Source organism: Orcinus orca, chromosome 12 (genome assembly GCF_937001465.1).
Source record: "Orcinus orca chromosome 12, mOrcOrc1.1, whole genome shotgun sequence".
Taxonomy (NCBI): domain Eukaryota; kingdom Metazoa; phylum Chordata; class Mammalia; order Artiodactyla; family Delphinidae; genus Orcinus; species Orcinus orca.
The window spans coordinates 25,854,986-25,876,040 of record NC_064570.1 but is presented as its reverse complement, the minus strand read 5'-3'; the positions used below and the strand labels follow the sequence as shown (position 1 = coordinate 25,876,040).

General features: G+C 39.0%; 1 pseudogene; it reads left to right on the top strand.

Moving 5' to 3' along the window:
• The first annotated feature begins 1,107 nt into the window (after window positions 1–1,107).
• LOC101275560 (heterogeneous nuclear ribonucleoprotein A1-like) overlaps window positions 1,108–21,055 on the top strand; it is an 83,478-nt pseudogene continuing 63,530 nt past the window's right edge.

The window sequence follows — 21,055 nt, the reverse complement described above, 5'->3', positions numbered from 1 at the left end:
GTGTTGGAACGGATGCTTTTTCTACACCGACTTTTGCTTCTCTGTAAAGAAAAAAATAAAGGAAATGGCCAACACCGCTTGTCAAGGCCAGGACCTTAGTGCCCCTGAAGATTGGACACAAGCCTTTTATCCTCCTGTCGCCTACACCTTCACAGAAGGAAAGTTTCTTAAAACGGAGAATCCAAGAGATTCGATTGGATGTGAAAAGATTGATGTCCAAACGCACTCCTAATATCCAAGCAAAAGGAATTGTTCGTAATTCACTGGACTCGCCCATGTGAACTCAGATAATGACATCCCCCGAGCTGCTTTTGAGCAAAAGGCTTCCAGAACATCTGCATACATTCGGACACCGCCCCAGGCGATGGAAGGAAGCTGGGGCAGAGGCGTGGTCCAGACCACAGGCTTCGGCGGCTTTCCTGCTGATCAAGGTGTGGGGCAGAGAGTGCTCGACAGGAGCCAAAGCGACTTCCCCGCCTTTGGGCCAAGGCACAGGCCTGGCCCCCGTCGTCCTCCAGATCCACCTTCCTGACCCTTGGGCATCGACGTCTGTCCTTCCCATGCCCCAAATGAGAATGCTGCTGCTCAGTTTTGATTTCGGGAAGTAGCAAAGTCTAGTTTGAGCAGAAGGGTTGCAAATGAAGGAGTAGAAAAAATCTTGCCGCTGAAAGGTATTTTACCTTTAAAAACAAAATTCCTATTTTCTCAGGGGACAATATGAAATAAAGGGTTAAATCTCCCCTCCCCCCGCCCCGCCAATCAATAGAGAAGGTAAAATTGCAGGGGGAAAAGGGGTGGGGAGAAGTGGAAGTCCTCCCAATACAAACTGAATAACTCACTTGGGCTGAAAGGACTGGGGCCGGTGTTCTGGGAGTCGGATCCAGAAGCCTCTCTGCCTCCGCACCGCCTTTCCACGGAGACAGGCACATAGGCGACCGCGGCCAGCTCCGAGGGGGGCTGCGCTGGGCGGGGAGGGGGCGACAGGGCCTCGCTTGCACCGACCAGACCCTCTCCACCACGAAGGGGCTTTTGGCTGCAGTAACGCGGCGGTGCTTGGAGTGGCAGATCTGCCATGTCTTGGCCGGGGGCCCTTGGTCGCAGTTAGGGATGCGTCCTCTCTCCCTGATCGCCCTCTGCTTTCCCCAAGGGCCGCTTTGCGTGAGTGTGGAATGGTGCAAGGTCCAGGGCCCCAGCAAGGCAAGCACTTTTAGCGAGGCCTTCCAGGAGTCCCAGACTCTCCTAGGAGGCTTGTTTCCCTCGGAAAAGAGAGAGAGTGAGTGAAGGAGCCACAACTTTGCTCGCCAAAAAATGGGTTGATACTCGCCAGGGCCCAAAAGGCAGAGATGTCCACCAGGCAGCGCTGGCGCTGCTCCCACACGCTTGCCTCGCGGAGTCATTGTGGACCCTGAGAGTTCACTTCCACTCGACTCCTCCACCCTCGGGCTCGGCCCCTCGGGATAAGCCCCCGAGCCCGAAACGGAGCAGGCTCCGAGCCCACGAGGGCAAGCAGACGGATTTCCTTCCATGGGCCGTCTCTCCATCCACCACCGCCGGCGGGTGCGAGGAGGGGAGTGGAAGGGAGCCAGCGTTGGGCCGAGCCTGCGGCAGCCCAGAGTGGCCTCAGCCAGAGACGCGCCGTGCCCTTGGCCCTGGCCGAGGGCTCCTTCAGAGGGCTCAGGCGGGCCCGGAGCGGAGAGGGCGACGGGGCCGCGCTCTCTCGGGCCACACGCCGCGCCCTGGCGGCCGGGGTGGGCGGCGGCGGCGGAGGGGGTTGGTCCCCTGGCAACAGGTGCGTCCCAAGGCCCGCGGGCTGCTTCCAGCCCTGCCGTCCTGGCTCCGGAAAGAGCCTGTGAGTTTCTCAGCCTTTGCATAGCACTTGAAAAGTAGCGGGTCGGCGCGCGGACCCGGTATGGAGATGCGTGCCCCGGGCGCACAGCCTCAGCTCTGCATCCCCACACAGGACGCAACCCCGGCTCCCGGGGACCGCGCGCTCCAGAGGCTGCGGGGCTCCTCCTGACCCCTTCCCACCTCCAGATCGCCGGGGACCGTGTCTTACCCGATGCCTGGGGCGTGCAGCTCGGTGCCCGACGCCCACCGCTCCGCAGTTCCAGCCACCGAGTTCCTCTCCAGAAGCTGCCGCTCTACCCGAGGCCGCGGCGATTTGGGCTCAGGAGCGACCCCTCCCCAACCCCTCGTAAGAGTCCAGCGACGAATGTCACGCTGGCTGACCTGCCAGGCGGCTACTGTGAGGAATCGGTCAATCCGCAGCGTCCGCGGGCTTCTCTGGCTCAAGCCTCAAACTTGACCGGCAGAAACTTTGGCCAAGACCGAACAGCAGGAGGCTGCCCTGTGGGATTCACCTTTTAACCCAATCCCCCTTCCAAAACAAAAGAGATAAAAGGGAAACCCAGATATCTCTAAAGATGCTCCGTCATGTGCAACTGGAGCAAAAGCCTAAAAACTAGTTGACCACGGAGGAACTTCTCAAAAAGTAGTTTCTTTATCTGCTGAGTAAAACATTCACTTCACAACAATAGCAATGGCGGCCAGGTCATCCAGACTGTTAGATTGATCAAAGAAGCCGTTATCAAAAAAAAAAAAAAAATGACATCTAGTTTTTAAATTAAATGTCAACATAGATCGCAGCCAAGCAGGAATTATCTCTTCTCGCGGCAGAGCATCCCAAGTGATGGAGTGTAGTGAGGATGCTGAACTCCCAGCCCCCGCAGACGAAGACGCCCAATTGAAAACCCTAGGTGCCAGGAGGGCGCAAGGGGATGGATCTGGGCCGACTGACTAACGTGTTTTAGTTTTCTGCGTTTCCCCATATTTTACATAATATCTCAAACTCTCGTGATCTGTCCCGTATTTCTCATCTTTTTAACATCTGATTTTCATACAAGAAAAATAGCAGAAGTTGAAGGGCAGCAGAATTTTATGAGGCGATAGTGACTGCTTTTCTCAATGTTGGATGTGAGATTGGAAGATGAGAGGAAGTCCCCGAACAGCATAAAATGATGAGGTGCTAATTATGTGAATATATAGGCAAGTTAATACACTGGCAGAAGTAGAAGTTTGATTTTAAAGATGCGTAAGCATCAAGGCTGGCTAGAACTTACAGACTCATTATAATTATTTAAAGACTGACAAAAGTCAAAGGAGATATGAACTTCTGGGTTTCATTTATAGGATTTTGCTCAATCAGTGAGCATACTTCAGTATACTTTTTGTTTCCTTTCTGGAAACATCTGCGCAATGCCAAAACCTCTACTGAGTTTTCCTTCTAAAGAAAGCCAATAAATTGAAAACATTTTTCCTCAAGATTGGAACATTTAGGTTGATTTAAATATCACTGGTGATCCATCACTTAAACTGATGAGTTATACTAAAATTTGCATACTTATACACAGATTCTTGGCATGTGTCCTGACATTTTGGATTTGTGGCTCCATTAATACTAATACTTGAACAAGCACTAAGTAGATGATTTCTTATTAGTATTTTATTGTTATTAATTGACTTCTTTTATGATTCTAGAGTTAAAGCCACTGTACGCAATTTGATATCTTAATATAAAATATCACAGAATATTAAATTCTGCTTTTTCTTTTGGAAGCTATTTTATCATCTCCTTGGTATAGTCAATTAGGTAGTTAAATGTAACACATATTGCTGTATTCTTTGCTAAAATGCTTAAGGAATTTAGTTTTATTTTAGAGATAAATATTTCTCTTAGAGACAGATATCTTGTGTAGCATATGTATTACTGTCATTTTGTATTCAGTAAATTCAGGTTAATACATAAAGTATATAAATAAATATATACCACAAAGAGATTAGAATGTAAGAAACTGAGTATAGAGCAACAGAAAATTAAAGAGATGTTAACATTCCTGTCGTCAATTTATTACACTGCTTTTTATTATAAATACCTATGCATGTGCATTCCAAGGCTTACATGTATAATTGCATAAAGTTAAATACATTAAAATATTTATATGAAAACTTTGAGTCCTAAATAGAAAGGAATAAGTTATTTTTCAGATGTTAATAGGGACAAAGGAAAACGTATTACACACCTGTTCATAAGTAGAGTTACATTTGAAATTTACATTGATGCCTATCAAATATATATTTACACACATTATTTTGAAAAAATGATAATTAAGGAGTCTTCTACTGAATCTTGAAAAGTCAAAATGACAGTTTTTAAAAATCAACATTTCCACGGCTGATTGATTTTATATAGAATCTGCGCTACAGACCAGGTGAACTCTGCTTCATCATTTCTAAAAATAAATGGAAATATAATATGCCCTCCTTTCTCATTAGACCATTGTGTTTTTCTATTTATAGGCATGTTTTATTTTGTTTGCATAACATCAACAGTCTGAGTGTAAAGTTTATAAAGGCAAATTGTCACCATTTACAATACTGGCAGAATTTTCACCTTCATCTTTATATAATATTATAATATACAATAAAATTAAAGCAATTATCCAGACAATTCAAGCCTCAAGTCCTGTTTTTCTTTTATTTTGGGGCATGAGGTCTGAAGAGAGGAAGCAGGCTAGAAACAAATTATTACTCAAAATTTGTAGATATTTAATCATTCTATATTTCAGTTGCAGACTAGTTTGAGTCTCCTGCTTAACCATTGAAATGATATTCTCAACTATCAAGAACTGATATTAAAAAAGTCCTATACATTTGGGATATGTTATTTTTTACAACATAAAGTGATAGTGGAGATTAACATTCAGAACATAACATTATTTAAGATATTGATGAAAGAAACGATAATTTTCCAAACCCTCATTTTGTCTTAGTAATTTTGATTGTCTATTTTATAACACTTGATATTAGGAAATAGCAGAATATTGGACTATGTTCACAGAAGTGAGCGTTTCAATTAGATACTTTAGCACTTTGTTTTCTCTCCTTTTTATTATGGCAAGTATAATAAATATGGGTAGACTTTTAGGAAAAAACAACAACTTTGTAACGAGGGGGAAAAGGAAGGGGAGGGCATGGAACACACTGTGTAAGTGTCCTTAGCTCATAATACATAAACTTAATCCCACCCGTAAGTGCATTTTAAAGAGTTGTTTGTATGATCTCCACATATATGTTTACTTTATAAATTTATGAAAATTTTAACACTGATTCTAATATTTTAATACAGAGCCCATTTGTGGCTGTTTTCCAGAGTCAGAGGATGAGCAAATGTACTGTTTCTATGGCGCTCTGTTCTCCATTCATACATCCTGCTATGTGTTGAACCAGTCAAATTGCCTGAGATAAGCTGTGAGAATGAAAACACTGAGGACTTCTTCTGGGATGGGACTTCTGAGTACTGGGATGCCTGCAAAACTGCCGTAGAGGTCACGTGGCAAACAGAGCACACTATCAGACTGAAACCCTGATAAAAAATAGAATTAAAAAAATTAATAGTATAGATCTTCTAGCGCTGCTGAACGGGGTTCCCAAACAAGTCCTTAATTTTTTCCAATGACAAAGAGGAAAAAAAGCTTTCTACTTTATACTGGGGGACAACGCCAATGTCCCAATAATTGCTCATAATACAATAAGGCATTTAGTTCGATAAGAATACAAGACAACTAGAAATTCATTGCTAGAAAAAGCGAATTTTTATTTTGTTGATGTGAATTTATAAGCTTATCTTAAAATTCTTTCCAGAGTCAAAATTATTTTTCTCTGGGAAAAGCTTTTATATGTGATTTATTTGTGTCAAAAAAATCAAATACAATTATGCGTAAAATTTGCAAGTATACTTGCTGGAATGGTCCTTTCTCTTTCTCTTTATCAAAGTTTTGTCTCCTGTGAAAATAAAGCAAGGCGTAATAGCTCTTTTTCTTCCATTAGATTTATTATTTGAAGTAATTATATTAAATGGAAAATAATGCCTTTGGGAAAGTAATGCCAAGAACAGATACCCAACATAAAAATACTGCTGAAAAATGTGTGGCAGGAAAGACATGGGCCAAACAAGAGCCTATAACCAATTCAACTTAAGAGTTTTATTCAATAAGCAGCTGTAGAAACTAAAAACTAAAATCTAAAGGGCATAGGCAGCCAGGGATTGAAAACCTTTATAAAGACAGGACTAGAATAAAAAGGGCATAGTTTCTCTCAATGTTTGTGTTGTCCTTCCCATCCTTGTTTGAGAAGGTCATCAATAACAAAGGGAATGAAAACAAACGTCAGCAAAGAATACAAACCAACAAACAATATTGTGTAGGTTTCTTTAATAAGCTGTCTTCTGGCCAAAGCTTCCAAATACCATACTCATCTTCCAAGATGAGTTCTTGGAGAGACGTAAACTATTTTTTTTGAAAACTCTTAGATAGTAAACATAGAGATGCCACTTCCCCATTGATGACAGTTCTCTCCTTATGGTATGAAGACCAGAGGTAGATATTACACAAAAAAGACTTCACAACCCATCAAATTTCACGGATAGGATTTGCTGCTTCCCAGATGTGCATACTTACACAAGTTTCTTACCATTTCTGAACTTTCATTTTGTCATCTGCACAATGAAAATAATAATAGTCATGACATACGCCATTGTGAAGATTAAATAACAGTGTTTTGCCAACCTTTTAAAATCATGCAGTATTATGCTTTTGAAATAAAATATTTTCTCACCCTGTCCTCTGTATATAGTTTTACCAGCTAAAAATGTTTGTTCAGCTTTATTCTATTATAGTTTGCCTTGTAAAAATGTAATCCTGGTATGGCTTTTAAAAATTTCTTACATCTACCCTCACTATTAAGGCAGGAAACATCCTTTCCGATTGCCTCCACTCCCTGGCAAGTTGAGAATTAGTAGTATAAGGCATACCATGGGACTTTTCAGATGCTGGATCTGGTACCTCGACAGTGTTATGAATTTTAGAAATGACATTGAAGTACAGAATCCACTAGCTTTAGAAGGTACTATGACAAGTTCTCAGTCTCTCTAAATAACATACTAGGGAAGTATCTGATTGCTTATTAGAAATAAAGAAAGATTGTTGGAAGAAACATGATTTAAATTTTGTTTCATTTTTCTCTTAGGGAAAGCCCTGGAAATCAGTAGGCTTATTTGAATTCTGAGTCCCCAACAAAAGTTTACAAGCCCAGTCTTCTTATTGGAACCCCTAATCATATACCCATCCCTGACACCCTTAGCTCAGGGCAGGGATTCTTTGGGCCTGTTAGACAGGACTGGCCTCATATGGAGGAGCAGGTATGTGACACTTGCACTATGGGATTTGGAAGCCCTGCTATACTTTGTCCTAAAAGACTTTCTGATGATTGGCACTGACTTAATCCTATTCTGGCCTAGCCATAGAGTCCTACCACAGATATCTTAAAAAAGCAAAACAAAAACACAGAGCATCGTTTTCATTCATTCATTCATCAAGCATTTCTTGAGTGCCTCCTGTGTATCAGAACAGTTAGAGTTTCTGGGGAACAAAATCAAGTAAAACACAGCACTTACTGTGTTATTGTCTAGGTGCTAAAATGAGAGAGCCAATAATCTCTTGAAGGGTACCATGGATGGGAGTTTTAGGCTTCTGCTATTAATATTGGTCATTTACACAGATTAGGAACTTGTCCTGGAGCCACCGAGGAGAGACCTTGAGAAAATGAGATATGTCTTCTTGTCTTAGCCTGCTTTCTCTTGGTGCAGGATTTATTTGGAAAATGATCCTAGAGAGCAGGAGTGAGGGCCTGGGGGAGAGTGAAACAAAGCAGGAGGAACAGTTAATGAAAAGGTGCTTTATCAAGTTGATCGCTGCTATGGACAACTGGGAATTGATTTCTCTTGTTCTTTCTCATGAGTGTATGGAATACATCTTTGATGTGTTCACCCAAGGGATGAAATGGAGAAGCATTTAGCCATTGTTTACAGTACCTTTCACCCCCACATTGGTGCAGTCTGCTCATGGGCCATTAAAGGCTTCCACAATTCTGGGCCACACATGAGAGTGACAAGGGAGTCCCCACTGGTGCTCCATATCCTTGTGTCAGAGAAGCCCCAGGCAAAAAACAGGAGATATGCAGTGCAACTAAGGCCAGCAACGGCAAAGGTGGACCAAGAATATAGGAATTAGAACACAAGTAAAATCTGCTAATTTCCCCAATGGAGGAAGATGATGGAGTATACAGATGAGTGAATGACATCTCTGAAGTAGGATGTGGAGCAAAGGGAATTTCTAGCTCCAGTGGAGGACTGTGGATAAGTCTACAATAATGGACAGTTGGAAAGGATGTTCAAGGACAAATTTAAGAATTGAGGGGAGCTAAATATACATATAATTTGTTCAGGCTAGTCCCAGATAGGACCCTTGGAGAGTGTGTCAGATGTGGCATGCCTCTTAAGTAGGGAGATTCCACAGAAATTGTCTCACTAGCCTCTATGGCCCTTTGGCTCTTCTGCCTTAGGCACTGCTGGAATTCCTTCACATGACTACAAATGTAATTGGAAAGACTAATGTTCATATTCACAACAAGTACATTTTTGACATGAAGGAAATCTACCATAATAGAAAACCCTAAAGCCATAATGCCTATGTATTTCTCGTCCTATATGTTTTTGACTATTGCATATTTTTAAAAATCAAAGTATCTTAAAACTCTTTTTAAAAAGGGTAAACTAAAAACAGAAACAAGAGGGTCATGTGCTAAAATGGAAAGTTGTTTCTTGTTTGTAATGATAGCTTCACAATGCCTTTTTTGTCACATGAAGACAATTATTAGAATTTCCAGATGGAACTCAAGTCATTTGTGAATGTCTAATGCTTACTAACAATGCAGAAATTGTGTATAAAATGCCTTACCAGTCATGAATTCCTTGAATATTTACAATATAATGTATAAACCTTATAATGTTAAATCTTGTTATCCATAAACATGGTATAACTCTTCATTAAGTTCAATTTTTAAAATAAATTTAATAAAATTTTATAGTTTTTTTCTGTAAGAGTCTCACATATCTTTAGGCAGTGTCAATTCTTCTGAAACTGATCTATCATTTCAGTAAAATTTAAAATAAAACCCCAATAGAATGTTTCAAAGAACTTAATATACATATGTGTGTGTGTGTGTGTGTGTGTGTGTGTGTGTGTGCGCGTGTATAAAGGATCAAGAAAGTCAAGGCACTTCTGATGAAGAAAGGTATAGGTAAAATTATTGCAGTATCTGATACCAAGACTTATTTTAAAGTTAAATAAATAATGGCAGTGCAGAATTATTACAATTGGCCAATAGAATAGAATAGAAAGAACAGAAAGGGATCTGCACGTATATCAACCACTGAAATATGATAAAGGGAGTGTAGTATATCAATTGGAAAACATGTGGGAAAAGATAGAAAGATGTGAGAGAGAAATGGAAAAAAAAAAACGTTACTTACATAGGAATGTGAAACTAGATTCTTTCCTCAAGCCATAAAGAAAAATAAACTCCAGATTGGTCAGACTTAAAAACTTTAAAACATTAAATAAAAAAGATAAATTTATGATCTTGAAGTAGAGATGCATTTGTAAAATAGACAAAAACAGATAAAAAGGTTTTTTCTCAGTTGTTTTTTTGCATTTGTTAAGGTGAGTTTTCATTAAAGGAAGTTCATAATTTTAATGGAGTCGCATTTATCAACTTTCTTTTTTCCTGTTTTGGGATGGGTGTTAACAGGTGTTTATTATATTATTCAAAATAAACACATTACCGTGTGTAAAATAGATAGCTAGTGGGAAGCTGCTGTACGACACAGGAAGCTCAACTTGGTGCTCTGTGGTGACCTGGAGGGGTGGGATGGGGGTGGGGTGGGAGGAAGGCTCAAGAGGGAGGGGACATATGTATTCATATAGCTGATTTACTTTGTTCTACAGCAGAAACTAACCCAACATTGTAAAGCAATTATACTCCAATTAAAAAATAAAGAAAATAAACACAAATATTCATGGACCAATGATGGGAGTGTGCTATGAACAAAGAAGAATAATAATTTAATTCTCTGTACCTGTGACCCAAAAAACAAAATGAATAACAAAAATACACTCTGAAACAGATGCCTTGGTGTCTATTAGAAATATTGATGAATAGCTCTCATGCAGTGGAACTCATTGTATCTCTTCAATTCTCATACTCCTACCTCCTAGCAGAGAACCTCTAGGGTTTACAAGTTTCCTTGCTCTGCACACATCTCACTCACACGTTCTATGCTTTTGAGTACAGTTTCTTCTGCTGTGCATAGTTTCTCCATGCCCCTTCATTCAAATTCAGTCCTTATTTTAAGTTCAGGTGAAATTCAACCTCCTTCAAAAAACTTTCCCCAATGACTTTAAAACCCTATATTGCTTAATTTCTATACCCCATAATCTAGTTTCAATATTAATTGATAAGAACATATATATATATATATATATATATATATTGCATGGCATAATACTTTTTGTTATGAGGACCCATAAATTTGATTCATATCTGATTCCCATTTACAAAGACTTTAGGGAAAGTACAGATATTTGCATAAATCCCTATAGTACTAGGTAAATCTAGCCATGTTTGCTAAAACTCTTCAGTGAAGAAATGGAGAAGGCATCACAGAACAAGAGGCATTTCAGTTGGACCTTGAAAGATAGGGGGGATCTCTAAAAGCAAAAATGGTAGGAGAGAACATTCTGAGTAAAAACAAAATAAGAGCTGGCATTTATTAAGTATTTACTACATGCTAGGCTTGTGCTGAATTCCATATTATTTATATCAGTAAAGTTAGAGTTAGCTGGGTATTAACAGTTACCTAAAATAGCATTCTCTTAAGGATGTAAGTTTTTCTTTTATATAAAATCCAGAAAAAAGCAGTCCAGGGCTGGAATGGTAGTTCTGCACCATAATGGAATATAACCAGTGTTTGTAATAAATAATGTTAGTGAAGAATGCTAATGAATTTTATACTTGAGCAAAACCTGGAGGAGACGAAAGACCAAGTGATTTGGATATTTGGGGGGAAAGTATTCCAGGCAGAGGGATCAACAGATACAAAGAGTTTCCATGGCAGGAACAAGCCTGCATGTTAGAGAAACAGCAAGGAGGCCAACGTGGCTGAAACAAAGTGAGGGGAAAGATGGTTAAGCGATCAGAGAGACGCCTTGCTGGGGTTGGGGAGCCACAGTTGAGAACGCAGAGCATACAGAGCTTTGTAGGAAATTTTAGGTTCTACTCTTAACTGAGAACCTTGGCTTTTGCTCTAAGTATGAAGCATGAGAGGGTTTTGAGCAGAGGAGGGACTTGAACATACTTACATTTGGGAAGGCTCACTCCGTTCTACTAAGAATAGCTAGAAAGGGGCAAGGTCGAAAGCAAGGAGCTCAGTTAGGAGGCTATTGTAAGACTCTAGGCAAGAAATGATGGTGGCCTGTACCAGCTGTGTGGGGGAAGTGTCGACAGGTGGCCAGATTCTGGATATAATATGAAGACTGAGCCAACAGGGTTTGCTGAGAGATTGAATATCAAGTGCAAGAAGAAAAGAGATTAAAAATGAACTCAAATGTTTTGGCAAATATAGATGCAATCCACTGTGTCAGAAAAAAAATCTTGAAGGATTTTGGAATGGGAATAAAAAGAGATTAAAAGATTAGTGAGAGTCCTAACTCACTCATTTAGGTCATCTCTGCCTTCCAGTGTTTTTAAGATGCTTTACAGCTTTGTAAAGTGTAGAAAACTGAACATAATGTAAATTATCCTCGTCCATAAAAAACACATTGATTGTGTTTAGTAGAATGCAATTGACTATTTTCTGTAGATAGACCCATTGTGCATGTACTTGCAAATTCATTTCAGAATTTCTTATCCCTATAAATGTCTTTATTCCTCGAATGCTTCTTTAAACACGTTGTAATATCTTACCAGTTTCCCTCGTAAATTAATGAGTTAAAAAAATCTTTGACATGAGTTCAGTTGTATAAACATGTCTGCCATTCAGAGAAAGACATGAGATTAGATAAGATCAACAGGGTGTTTGAATGCAGATAAAGATGAGAACATTCTAAGGATTGAGCCTTGGTGTACTTCTTGGAAAGAGGGAAGAAAAGGAGGAAGCAACAAAGGAGACTGAGAAGGAGCAGCTACTAGGGTAGGAGGAAAGCCCAGACACGGTGATGTCCCAGAAGCCAAGGATGAGAGGAAGACCCAGATTTCACCTTGTGGATTTATCAAGATGTTTATACAACTGCTAACTTAAATATTTTCATTTGCATAGGCATCTCAAACTTAACATATCCAAAATATCTCCTTCCTCAGTCTTTCCCATTTCAGTTGTTAAGAGATCATGGTCAAAAAGTGATACAAAACCATGACTCCCATACATATATAAAATGAACTCATGTCAAAGATTTTTTTAAACTCATTTATCAAGATGGAGGTCACTGACAACCTAGACTACAGTGGTGCTGATGGTATAGTGAGGGCAGAAGCCAGGATGGAGTAAGTTCCAGAAAAAATGGGAAGGGAAAAAAATGGTGACTGTAACTATAAAACCTCTGTCAAATAGTTTTGTTGAAAAGAGAAGGAGAAAAATAATATAATTACTGGAGGCGTATTTCCTTTTTAAGATGGAAGAAACTACAACATGCTCCTATGTTTCTGGGAATTATCTAGTAGTGAGAGGAAACTGATGATGCAGGGGAGGATAATTGCTGGATCCTTGCCTTTGAATAGGTGAGAAGGGATGGACACTTGGCATAAGTGGGGAGGACAGGCCTTATAGGAACACAAAGGTGCAGGAAGGTGGAAGTGGTGGTAGAAGCTTCTGGAAGATGTCTTCTATTAATCCTATTTTCTCAGTCGAATAAGAAGCAAGGTTACATCTGAAAGTGAGAACTGGGGAAAGAGAAACTGACAATTTAAAGAGACAAGATATGAACTAGTCTTTTAGGAGAATGGGAAAGTAAATGGATCAAGGAAATGCAGTGTGGTTGCCAGGTACACTGCAAGTATGTACCAGTGATCACACAGGCTGTTCAGTCATCCTCCAAGCATAAGAAAGTCAGTTGCTGGGGGTTCTGGGCCTACCATACAGATATTACCAACTGCCTGTCCAAGTCATACCTCAACTTCTTCCTTGTAAACAAATGTCTAATTTTGTATATCTGACAATTGTGCTTACGTTTTCAAATATACAAAAGGGGCTGACTCAAGACTGGTCCCAATCATGGTAATCTATTTCTATTTTGTCAGATACTCACTTTCTCTACTTGAGATAAAAGTGGCCATATGGCCCAGTTCTGGCCAATGAGAATAAAAGAAAGGCTGCAGGAGGCTTCTGGGAAAGCTGTTTCCTTCTCTGATAAAAGGAAATCTCTTTTATTCCTACTTTCTGCTTCTTGAGAACAACAATTACTAGACTGTGGCTGTCATTTTGTGACTATGAGGTTGCATGAGACTGAAAAGCCAATCTACTGGCAGAGCAGAAGGGAAGCAAAAAGCAAGCATTGGTTGAGTCACTAGACTAGACTTGAATCAACTTCCCAACAGTCTTATTCTTGAATTGAATAGATGCCTTATAATGTTAAAGCCACAGAATACTTGTGTATTCTGTTATTTACAGCCATATGCATTTTAGCTGGCATTCCTAGATTTGAAGATAATAACCAAGATTTAAAATTTTCACATGATACACACAGTGTGTGGCTATATACAGAGAAGATTCAGTTCCTCCTTTCTTCCAAAATAAGTTATATAAATTTAATATTACTGAGATTCCACTTTTGGGTATTTATCAAAAAAAAAAAAAGGAAAGCAGGATCTCGAAGGGATATTTGTACACCCATATTCATAGGATTATTCATAAATAGCCGAAGAGTGGAAGCAACCAAAATGCCATTGATAGATGAATAGATAAGCAAAATGTGTTATATTCCTGCAGTGGAATATTATCCATTCTTTAAAAAGAAGAAAACATGGATGCTACAACATGGATGAAACTTGAGAACACTATGGTAAATGAAATAAGAGAGTCATCACAAAAAGACAAATACTATATGATTCCACATTTATGAGGAATGTAGAGTAATGGATTCATAAAAAGAGAATGTAGAATGGTGTTTGCCAGGGGGTGGGGGAGGGAGAGGTGGGGAGTTGTTGTTTAATGGGGACAGAGTTTCAGTTCTGCAAGATGAAAAAGTTCTGGAGATTGGTTTCACAACAATGTGAATATACTTAACACTGATGAACCGTATACTTAAAAATGGTTAAGATGGTAAATTTTATGTCATGTGTATTTTACCACAATGAAAAAAATGTTTAATAGTACTGAGAAGAAAAATAAGGATAACCCTTATTTTGGATAACCCTTATAAGGATAACAAATAAAACCATAAAGGTTGTGGAGAAATATAGTAGCCCTGAAAATCAAACACACTATAGCAAGATTTTTTTTTATAATGACATGTTTTCAGCAGAAGTCTTAAAAAATATCATTCAATTGTATGATGGAATTGAAGTACTTCAAGAAAGAAGTAAAGGCATGACTAAGTCAGTTGAAAGGTATTGGCCTCCAAGTTGTGCCACTGACACCGGGAGGAGGTTTTCACAAACATATCATATTTGTACCACATATAAATTAATTTTTAGAAAAAAGAATTGTTTGAGAAAAATATGGAGAAAAAATAGAGCTGTGAAGTTTTTATTTCTTAGAAGACACATGGATGTGTGCTCAATAGCATGTCCATTTGAAATATACTCGTTCTTACTTTATAGCCAGAGATGCTTAATATTGATCAAACATCTACTATTTGCTAGGCTCTTCACATGTAGTATTTCTAATCCTGGAAATAGCCTCTAAGGCTCCATCCCTATTTAGAGATAGGGAAACCAAGGCTCAATAAGGTTATGTGGCACATTCCTAGGAAACATAGTAAGTAAGTGGGGAGCCAGGATTCAACTCAGTGTTGTCTGACTCCCAAATTTGTACTTTGTCTACTGGACCATTCTGAATCATTATTATCAATGTCTGATTACAAGGAGCAGAGAGCCTAGATTAATACCCCCACCCAGTGGCAAAAAGTCTGTGCTTCTCTTCCCCCTGCTACAGTGGTTTTCACAAAGATCTGCAAATAAAACAGATTTAAATAAGAGCCAGAGTTTCATAACATGATAACTCAAAATGTCCTGGACACATTGAAAATGACTTATCGTACCAAGAACCAGGAAAACTTCAACTTGAATGAGAAAAGAATCAACAGACCCCAACACCAAGATGACACTAATAATTGGAGTTATGTGACAAGGATTTTAAAGCAGCCATCATAAAAATGCTTCAAAGTGCAATTGCAAATACACTTGAAACAAATGAAAAAATGGAGGAACTCAGCAAAGAAATAGGAGATATAGAAAAGAACCAGCATGTAAATCAATGAAGTTAGAACTCTCCCTCACACCATACACAAAAATAAATGGCTTAAAGGCTTAAAGATAAGACAGGACACCATAAAACTCCTAGAAGAGAACATAGGCAAACATTCACTGATATAAATCATGCCAATGTTTTCTTAGGTCAGTCTCCCAAGGCAATAGAAATAAAAGCAAAAATAAACAAATGGGACCTAATCAAACATAAGTTTTTGCACAGCAAAGGAAACCATAAACAAAATGAAAAGACAACCTATAGACTGGAAGAAAATATTTGCAAACGATGCAACCAACAAGGGCTTAATTTCCAAAATATACAAATAGCTTACACAACTCAATAACAAAGAAACAAACAACCCAATCAAAAAATGCACAGAAGGCCTAAATAGACATTTCTCCAAAGAAGACGTACATATGGCCAATGGGTACATGAAAAGATGCTCAACATCACTAATTATTAAAGAAATGCAACTCAATGCTACATTGAGGAATCACCTCACACTGGTCAGAATGACCATCATTAAAAAGTCCACAGACAATAAACGCTGGAGAGGGTGTATAGAAAAAGGAACCCTATGGAAAATAGTATGGAAGTTGCTTAAAAAACTAAATATAGAGTTACCATACTATCCAGCAATCCCACTCCTGGGCATATATCCAGAGAAAACTGTAATTTGAAAAGATACATGCACCCTAATGTTCATTTCAGCACTATTTAAAATAGCCAAGACATGGAAGCAACCTAAGTGTCCATCTACAGACGAATGGATAAAGAAAATGTGGTATATATATATATATATATATATATATATATATATACACACAATGAAATATTACTCAGCCATAAAAAAGATGAAATAATGCCATTTGCAGCAACATGGATGGACCTAGAAATTATCATACTAAGTGAAGTAAGTTGGACAGAGAAAGACAAATATCATATGATATCACTTATATGTGGAATCTAAAATATGGTACAAATGAACTTATTTACAAAACAGAAACAGACTTACAGACATAGAAAACAAACTTATGGTTACCAAAGGGGAAAGGGTGGGAAGGGATAAATTAGGAGTCTGAGATTAGCAGATACAAACTACTATATATAAAATAGATAAACAACAAGGTCCTACTGTATAGCACAGGAAATTATATTCAATATCTTGTAATAACCTATAATGAAGAAGTATATGAAAAAGAACATTATATACATATATCACATATATATAACTGAGTCACTTGGCTGTACACCAGAAAATAACATGACATTGTAAATCAAGCATGCTTTAATAAAAAAGAAAAAAAAAAAGAATCAAAGAAAATTTTGAAAGTGAAAAATAAAGTAACCAAAATAAAAATCTCTTTGGATGGGCTTAATAGAAGAAAGGAAGTGACAGAGGAAAGAAGCAGTGAGTCTGAAAACAAAACAATAGAATTTACCAGTCTGAACAATAGAGAGAAAACAAACTGGAAAAAAAAAGAAAAGTTTATGGACAGAGAATTGTAATTTTGGCACCACACAAGCTTTTTGGTATTTAAGATCATGTCTTACAGAGATGGTACCTCATTGTAAAATATTTACTCCAAATAATTCCTGCTCCAGGGCTGTTGCAGTTAACTTGTTTGAAAGTAACTTTCTGGTCTTGTGAAATGTGACTGTTCTATGGCAGAGATAACATAAGTGACTTTCTTTTGAAATGATTATGAAGAGAAATATAGTGTTTAAGCCCAGAAATCCTTTAAAGAAGTATGAAAAAGCAGTTTATAAACTGTGCTGTGCCAGGAATGCAAACTATTAATATTTTAGTCCACCCCCTTTATTTTATATATGAAGAATTTGAGGGCAAGAGAAAATAAATGACTCCCTTAAGTTAACATTTAATTAATGATAGATCGGGGACTGGACCCCAAGTCCAATAGTAACTAGTGTAAATCTTTTTCCATGAATAAAACAAATTTAGAAAGACAGGCTTATTCCTAAGAAAAGAGATAGGATTTTTAGCACCATCTTTTCACTGAAATTAATATTCCAGAATTTACGAGAAGTTAATTTCTAAAAAACCTACAGCCTTGGGAAAGATGTCAAAGTACAATCAAAATCCATCAAAATAGAACCTTATAATCGAGGTTCCCTGTTGCTAAGTAAAACACAAAATATGATTTAATCTAGAGCAAAACTTTTCTTATGTATTAGCTAATGGGAGTCATGGAATGCATGGTGATACGATATAACCTAAAAAACTGGGAATTGTTTTCTATGGCTATTTTGCTCCTTCATAAAGGAAACCAGGCCTTTCTAGAAATGGGAGGTTGAGGGGGAAAAGAATGGGCTGTTCCATGACCTGAAGACAGGAGTGACTGATAAGAAAATTAGTTCTGTTGCATGAGTGGGGAGGGGTGTCTACTTCTGTCTCCACACGAAGTACAAGAAACAACTTCACTACTTCAACAACTGTTTTTCAGGTTTCAAGTGTAATTCTATTACATCTTCCTTTCCATTATCCATTACGCCCCTTAACCCCCCACCACCAGTAAATGAAAACAAATCAAACCTCTGCTATACGTCATGGCTGGGAAGCTGAGTTTCACTGTTAGGTCCAAGCAAACAGAGTTAGGAATAATTTTGCAAGGGAAATCCTGAAGGAATGCCCATATATAATACAGTAAATCACAACTGCGAAAGGAACTGGCTGTAAACAGATGCACTGAGGCGTGTTCCTGGAACACTAGCAAACGCCAAAACGCAGAAGTCTGTGATTTTAGAGCCTGGCGGCGCTGCTATTTGGGTCCCCAGATTAGAGGCCAGGGTACGCTGGACTGCATTAAACCAAGGAGGAATCTGTTTATCCCCTCCGCTTTAAACACCAATCAAAAGCACTGTTCCTCTCTTGAAGGTGCTGAAATGCAAAGTAAGCTCCCTGCCCCTTTTCTCTCTCTTGGTGGCATTTGAAAGTGTAAAGCTTTGAATACCAATTGCTTGAACTGGACATATGTGAATCTCTTCTAATCCTACTAATCCTGTCCCCAAGTGCTTCTTTGTATGTGGAGGCAGCACACATAGATCTAAGTAAAAGTGGCCATAATCCTGGAAATGTGGAAAAATGTCCCAGTGTGAGCGATGCGAGACGGAGCGCTCCCTGGCAGAGGGACCTGCTGAAGAAAGCATTGTGTCAGTTCAAGGAAAAGAGAAGATGTGAAAGAGCCCTCTCACCTTTTCTGAGCTCCTGGGAGGAGAGCAAACCCACCCAGCAGGTGTCCTGTCTTGCAAACAACCTTCGTACACTTCAGCAGACTAACAGAACTGAGACAGTTTCCAAAAGGCTGAGAAATTCCCCCAGCGGCTGCTTTCAGTGGCTTGAACCCAGCAGGCCAGGCCGCCTCGATGTGCAGACTTCATTATGCCCCAGAATTTCCTTTAAAACAGCCGGCGTGTTTACAGATTTCTGAACTGGTGCTCCTGCCAATGGATGGGGGGAGGGGAGGAAATTTCTGTTGATAAACCAAGAAATAAAATAACCCCACAGACACCACCTTGTCAAGGCTTTTCAAATAGAAGCAGCAGACAGACAAGTTTCTAAATTACTGTTTTGCTGAGACAACTGGTGAATCTCCTCTGACTATCCTGCCCCCAATTGCCAGTGAGGAGGCATCACAGCTTTTGAACTTTCTAAAGGAAATGTGGCTGCATTCCCATCCGCAGGAAGAATGCGTGAATCCGTCCATTCACAAATAATAACTTCTGCAAACAGACTATTTTAAAGTTGGTGGCATATTTAATTACTGATTTTCGAATCAAGTTTTGTGGGCAGAGTGCTGATTAACAATGAAAGTGTTACATTTTTCAAAAAGGAAATTTTTAATTTTACAAATCTTATGGGAAAAATGATGTAGCTATCGCTATTTTCATGTGATGGAAAAGCTATCATAATTATATTAAATGCAGCTTATTTATCTGAATGGATACATTTTTTTTTCAGCTTAAATGAGCCAGAAATATTTTAAAAGAACCATCAACACAATAACCCATCCAGGTGGTTACTATAGTTTAAAGTTGTATCAGGAGACGCAGCTGAAACATCTTTATTTCTTCTACTTTGTTAGATTTATTTTTGTTGTTGTTGTTGTTCACTTGTTATTTTAAAACTTATTAATTGCTATTTAAAACTGTGTGGAAAACTTTTAGGCAGAAAATCTTTTTAAAACTCAGGACCTGCTAGGAAAATGAACTTATTACATTTAATTTTGAAAGAGAAAGTTGTACCATAAGTAACTAAAAGAGAGTACACAATATAAGCTAAATATATGTAAATAAGCAACTACAGAGATGTCCAACTTCTTCTACACCTGAGAGAAAAGCTGAGATAGTTTTGAATAAAAAAATTAGCATTGATGATGCTGGTGTTAAAAAAAAAGACAATCAAACAAAAGCTCTCCCCAAAAGAGACTGTTTTTAAAGGTGCTAATTATTTTAACAAAACTTGTTATGTGTCAGGCAGTATTCTAAGGGACTAACAAATATTAACTCATATAAGCCTCATAATAGCCCCATGGGGTGGTGCTGTAATTGTCCCCATTTTACAGATGAGGGAACTGGGGCCGGGAGGGGCAGGGTAACTTGCCCAGGCTTCCAGCCCCTGAGGCAGCCTGTGATGCTCCCAGGCAGGATGGCTCCTGGCCTCTCCTCTGTTTCCGAAACACCTGTTCTGGACACATAGCTATTTGTGCTGCTAGATCTCAAATCCACAACAACAACAGAACATAAATACTTCTAGGGTATTAGTTGCAAGATAAAGAAAAGCAGAATCAAGGCAATGATAATGGCATCTCTTGGTAACAAACTCCAGTACAAATGTGAATCTCTGTGAGCTAAGAAACATCTGCATGATTGGCAGAACCAAACTCTAAGACAGTTTTTAATGAAAGTGATGGCATTGGAATTCCACACACTTGTTCTATATGTCTTAGAGACCTAAGAAATATTTCTTAGAGATGTAGTTTAAAATACTTCCACAGGGACTTCCTTGGTGGCACAGTGGTTAAGAATCCGCCTGCCAGTGCAGGGGACATGGGTTCGAGCCCTGGTCCGGGAAGATCCCACAAGCCATGGAGCAACTAAGTCCGTGCGCCACAACTACTGAGCTTGCGCTGTAGAGCCCGCGCTCCGCAACAAAGTAGCCGCAATGAGAAGCCCACGCACTGCAATGAAGAGTAGCCCTGCTTGGGGCAAGTAGAGAAAAACTTACACACAGCAACAAAGACCCAACACAGCCAAAAATAAACAAATAAATAAATTTATAAAAAAATAAAATAAAAGACCTCCACAAAGTGCAGTGGAAAATTGAGGCAGGTATTTAGACTAATTTTGTGACCTTGGGAGATCTGTTTCCCCAGCTTGTGTCTCAGTTTTCTTATCTCTCTTAACTTTTGAAAATTTAGACAATAACAACAATAAACCCAGTAGTACAAAAATAAAAGACTGATAGGGTTAGTAAACTACAAGTTAAATATGACTTAGCCTTGGGATTCGGTTACCTGAGTTGGATGCCTCTTGTCCCTGCCCCCCCCTCATCCTCTCCACCCACCTATTCTTAAAGCCATTGCTGTTGGTAAGCAGCTTCACACATGGGCACCTGGA